Source organism: Pinus tabuliformis, chromosome J (genome assembly GCF_031772625.1).
Source record: "Pinus tabuliformis cultivar Carrire ecotype Pingquan chromosome J, CPIR1, whole genome shotgun sequence".
NCBI classification, from domain to species: domain Eukaryota; kingdom Viridiplantae; phylum Streptophyta; class Pinopsida; order Pinales; family Pinaceae; genus Pinus; species Pinus tabuliformis.
The window spans coordinates 888,929,087-888,935,086 of NC_142295.1; the positions used below are offsets into that span (position 1 = coordinate 888,929,087).

General features: G+C 34.2%; 1 long non-coding RNA gene across 1 annotated transcript; it reads left to right on the forward strand.

Moving 5' to 3' along the window:
- The first annotated feature begins 634 nt into the window (after positions 1-634).
- On the forward strand, positions 635-3,998 carry LOC149229534 (uncharacterized). The gene is made up of 4 exons (XR_016247294.1): positions 635-797; positions 1,910-2,086; positions 2,886-3,301; positions 3,596-3,998. It is a non-coding gene; the product is annotated as an uncharacterized LOC149229534 (long non-coding RNA).
- Positions 3,999-6,000: the final 2,002 nt, after the last annotated feature.

Consider the following 6,000-nt stretch of genomic DNA (forward strand, 5'->3'; position numbering starts at 1 on the left):
ACCTCACAATCCACGATTCCACACTAGCATGAATGAAGATGACTAATTCCGAGGTGTCAACTCTGTGATTGCACCTTAACTGCTCACTGAGCATAAATAGTGCAATTAGCATCATTGTGAATAGATGAAATGAATGTATCTTTTATTTAACACCCAATAGTTTCACGGCAGTGTTCAATCAATTGGTTATACGCTTAATCCATTCCTCCAGTATTGGAATTGCAACAATTAAATCCAATTTCATGTTCGTGAGCCTCTTCTTGGCATCGAAGGGCAGTTATGGTCACACATTGTTACAGGGAAGAAACTGAGTTTAAAAATGTCACAATTCAGAATCTGAAAGCACAAAAATACTTTCATCACTATTTCTTACAGTCAATCAGATTTTAACTCCACCTTATCAGATGTCATCTCTCAATGAACTAGACATGTAGAAACTGCTTTTCAGAATTACCCTGTGTCTGCGGTGCCTAATCTCAACACTTGTATTTAAATTTTGTGGACTGGTTTTCTGTTTAGGTACAGGAGACAATAACTGTACACTGTGGTTTCTATAGTGAACGTGGAGGCTTTGATATTGATCTTGAAGATAAAAGATTTATGAACAATTTTAAAGTTGTTGTGTCAACATTTATAACTCTCAAGTTATTCTGATTTGCTATTAAATCAGAGTAGTTCTGATTTAAGTGGATGAAATTCAGGTGTGCTATGTAGCATTTTGGGATGAAATCACATTGTTGGAACAAGAAGCAGAAGGAAAGAAACTTGGTGAGAGACTGAATGGTAAAATTCCAAAGGTCAGTCACAAGGTTTGCTGTTAAAATTTTTGTATTTATTCCATATTTGGGGTTTAATCTTGTTGAGATCATAAGAGGACAATGGATCTATTTTGATCTCTTCAACAAACGCTAATCCAGTTATCAAACAAGCAGATTTATAACACCACTTAATATAGATGAGAATAAGGATGTTCATATACCATTTCTCCATCCAACATAAGATAATTTTATTCATGTCCAACAAATGACCGCTAAAGTAAGTCAATGGGACTGCCGTGTCATTGTTGTTCGCAATCTGCCTTTCAGTGATCAGAGACTGAATGGTAAAATTATTGTATTTCTTCTATATTCTGGTTTTATTTTTTTTGATATTATAGGAGGACAGTGGATCTATAGTGATCTCTTCAACAAAACCCATGACCAAGGGAGCAATCCAGGCTTTGATGCTTACGAAGCCAATATTCTCCTGCCAACTCTATGGCTTCCAGATCAAACCCCATGAACAAGGGAGCAATCCAGGCCCATAGCTGCTACAGCACCAACACTTCCATTAACCAAGGGAAACATTCTCAATTACTCCAAGCTTGTTCAAGAAGTACACCAACTTCATCCAGGGACAGAGAGAATGTCAACAGCTCAACCATAGAAATACGTAGGAGTCTCACTGCTCTGTTTCCACACACATTTATTATCATGATTGTACTTGATTAAATAATCCTGAAGCTACCCTGCTTCTCAACTTGCTATTATTGTGTCGTGCACATGGCAATTTGTTTGGTAAGAACAGGCCAGTGATAGTCCTGTTAGAAGTGTGCTCTATGCTGTTCCAAGAGAGACAAGAAAGTTTCAAGGTTATAAGCTGCCTCCAGATACCAGATATTTCTGAGATTTTTGTGGGGGCCCAAATGTTTGAACTTTGGCCAAATATTGCTTTTGATTCAACAGTATGTTACGTGAACAATTTGTTCCGTATGCTTGGCTGGATGCATGACACTTTAACTGATTGTGAGTCTGATGTTCTAAACTGTTACATGGTTTGTCATATGCATAACTAAATACACTTACAATTTTTTTGTGGTGCCTAATCTCAACACTTGTATTTAAATTTTGTGGACTGGTTTTCTGTTTAGGTACAGGAGACAACAACTGTACACTGTGGTTTCTATAGTGAACGTGGAGGCTTTGATATTGATCTTGAAGATAAAAGATTTATGAACAATTGTAAAGTTGTTGTGTCAACCTGCACATTTGGTGGAGGAGATGATCTTTACCAACCTATTGGCATGTTACAAACATCATTAAAAAAGGTTTGTATTTATAACTCTCAAGTTATTCTGATTTGCTATTAAATCAGAGTAGTTCTGATTTAAGTGGATGAAATTCAAGTGTGCTATGTAGCATTTTGCGATGAAATCACATTGTTGGAACAAGAAGCCTTTCTAAGCTACCCTGGGCACCTAATTTCGCATTTACTACTGCCGCCACATCCATCATTCCATATGCCATTTGCTCCCCATGTCAGATCGATATGCCCATCATTAAATACTGGCCTGATCCAATCTGATCTTCAAGATTATTTCTGCACTTAGATATTGACATAGATGCTCCCCATGTCAGATCGATATGCCCATCATTAAATACTGGCCTCATCCAATCTGATCTTCAAGATTATTTCTGCACTTAGATACCAATCTACCACCAAGATTGCCCGATGTCAGATACATCACTTCTGCCGCCAAATACATCATTCCACATGCCATTCGCTCCCCATGTCTTATCGACCACTTCATTGCACCTCAAGTATTTTAGCTCCATTCACACTTAAAACCACCTTACAAACACATTGAACTTTTGTATAAATTGGCCTCCTCTGCACCTGGATATTCACATACACCTGCCCGCTTCACATAACATGGAATCCATTAGCATAGGCCAACTTACTGAACTCACAGCATTGTTTCTCTTAGCACTTATTCTCATGACTCTTCTGATTATTGACATCACAAAAGTCGAAAGACAAAGAAAAAAGAAACCAAAAAAAAATTAACATCTCTTTTGCATTATCTTACGCATTGTCTTATTTCCCCGCTTCCTTCTCTATTACAGATGTACAACGCAGGCTTCAAATATGCATTTGGGTCCGCCATGGCGTTGCACCTCGCATTTTTTATGCGTCTATCGTCTCTGCTCGACTGCAATGTGAAATAGTTTTGTCATTAAGGCTTTGCCTACCTTTTGCTCTTAGCTCTTTTTATTAAGCCGTGTTGTGAATTAATCTGAAAAACAAAGAAAAGCAACTCGATGCAGCAAAAATCAATGTCAGTTTGCTATCACTGAAACAATATATTCATTTGTGAGTTAGAATCTCTTTTGCATTATCTTACGCATTGTCTTATTTCCCCGCTTCCTTCTCTGTTACAGGTGTACAACGCAGGCTTCAAATATGCATTTCGGTCCGCCATGGCGCTGCACCTCGCATTTTTTATGCGTCTATCGTCTCTGCTCGACTGCAATGTGAAATAGTTTTGTCATTAAGGCTTTGCCTACCTTTTTCTCTTAGCTATTTTTATTAAGCCCTGTTGTGAATTAATCTGAAAAACAAAGAAAAGCAACTCGATGCAGCAAAAATCAATGTCAGTTTGCTATCACTGAAACAATATATTCATTTGTCATGGCTTTGGGTTATGATCTAATTGTCAAATGTTAGCAAGTTTAAATTTGCTCTTAGCTCTTACTACCACTTCTTAAAAACTGAAGCCTACGACATCCCATGTCCAAAGAATGCTTACCATGTATGATTTATATCTCTGATACAGGTGTACAACGGATGCTTCAAATATGCATTTGGGTACGCCATCACCGGCTCTGCTCAACTGCAGACAGCATGTATCTCTCGGCCTACAGTCAATGTCCGTGTCCTAATAACTTCATAAGTTAGATAAGAACTTGAATCAGATCGACTGCAGTGTGTAATAGTTTTGTCATTAAGGCTTTTGCCTACCTTTTGCTCTTAGGAAAGCAACTCGATGCAGCCAAAATCAATGTCAATTTGCTATCTCTGATTTCAACGATGCTTTTGTTAATGGGTGACACTTCTGGTATACAGAAGCTGCATTTTGCTTCTTAAAAACTCAGTTCCTTCCAATACTCTAAAAGTTTCACTTTCGGATGCACAGTATAAAATTTCTTAGCAGTAGCATCACTTGGTGCAAGTGTGGCATAACTGAAATTATAAATTTGCTATCTCTGATTTCAACGATGCTGTATACAGAAGCTGCATTTTGCTTCTTAAAAACTCAGTTCATTGTTTTATGCCATTGACTATATATTGATATGTGTTTTCCTCTACTTTGTAGTGCGTAATAGACAGGCTCAACTTGCTTCTTAAAAACTCAGTTCATTGTTTTATGCCATTGACTATATATTGATATGTGTTTTCCTCTGCGTAATAGACAGGCTCAACTTCACGCAGGGACTCGCTGCGTCGCAGCTCCCCTTGTTTGTATATTTAAAAGATACAGAAGAATGATATACTATTTATGGTAAACATAATAATAAATAATTATATATCTAAATAAAGCGTCTATTGACATAACAATTAGTTTCTTAGAAGTTATCTTTGTAGATAAAGTGTCATTCAATATAACAATAATTGTGTTTTTCAACTAGACGTACTTTTAGTGGTTGGAAAACATATGGTTACCCTTTACCCTGTTTAAATCTTAATATACTATAAATAATATATTAAACTGATTATTATAAAATAATAAATTTAAAAAATAACATAATATATTGTACAGTAAAATATGTTATATTAAAATTTCATGATAAATTATTAATAACCCTAGCAAATTAGGCATCAAAATTACTTTTAATACTAGAGTATAGTAGAGTGTAAAGAGTGGTTTTGATGACTAATACAGATATGGATGCTAAGTCTGTCCTATTGCGAGGGTCCCTAATGTTGCCATCTGTCATGCGTACGGTAAGAGGTTTCCCGTCGTCGTCAAGCGCACTTCATGTGGACCACCGTTCAAAAAAATTTCATTTCAATGAAACCGGTTTCATTATCTTTCAAGGTAATGAATATGCAGTACAACAACCTAACAAAATAAGGAGTATGTAGCCTTTGTGAAGTGAAGACAAAGGCAAAGAAACACACATAGAGTAACCGTTTCTGGGAATGCGTAGGGTTCAGATTTGTAACCCTCGGCGCCAACCGCTGCCTGGGTAGTAATTGAATAGAGTGGAGATAAAGGAAACTCCATCAGGGTCATTCAATGTCTTTGTAGTAATTCTTGCTAACAGGAGAGGGACATCTCCCATGTCCCCACCACATTAGATATTTAAAATATATTACAATCCTTTGAAATATATTTCAAAATATTATAATTTTGAAATTCAAAATGTATATCTGGAGATATAATAGAATAGTATTTTCCGCACTCAAACTCAATTTCTAGTATAATGACTTTTACATTATTCTAATTTATAAATATAAATGTTATATATTTAATTAATAAATTATATATATAATATTTTTTATATTTTTCTTAAATATAAAAATAGAGTGGAGATATAGGAAATTCCATAAGGGGCATTCAATATCTTTGTAGTAATTCTTGGTAACAGTACGGGGACATCTCCCATCTCCCGACGACACTAGATGTTTAAAATATATTTCAATACTTTGAAATGTAAGTTTAAAAAATATTATAATTTTTGAAATTCAAAGGTATATTTTGATGTTATATGGATGATGTCCTTTTGGAAATGTATGTTTTAAAGTTTAATAAGTTTTATATGAACATAAAAATAAATAAACAAAGGTATGTTTTAAAAATTTAATAAGTTAATTGGGTTTGGGGCCAGTGGTTAGGATAAATAAGTAGTATTCTCGAGTGGTTAGGAGAAATAATTCATATTCTCCCTGCTCAAACTCAATTTCGGGAAGATGAGTTAGGACTTATTTTATAATTTATTTATTTTAATTTATACATATAAATATAAGGTTATATATTTAATTAAAAAATTATATATATATATATATATATATATATATATATATATAAATTATATATAAATATATATTAATATTATTTTATTTTAAATTATAAAATTTTAGATAAATATTATTAAATATATATATATTTCTAAATGTATTAGATATTATAAAAGTATAAATATTACTATTTGTAAAAATAATTATAGCATTGAAGAA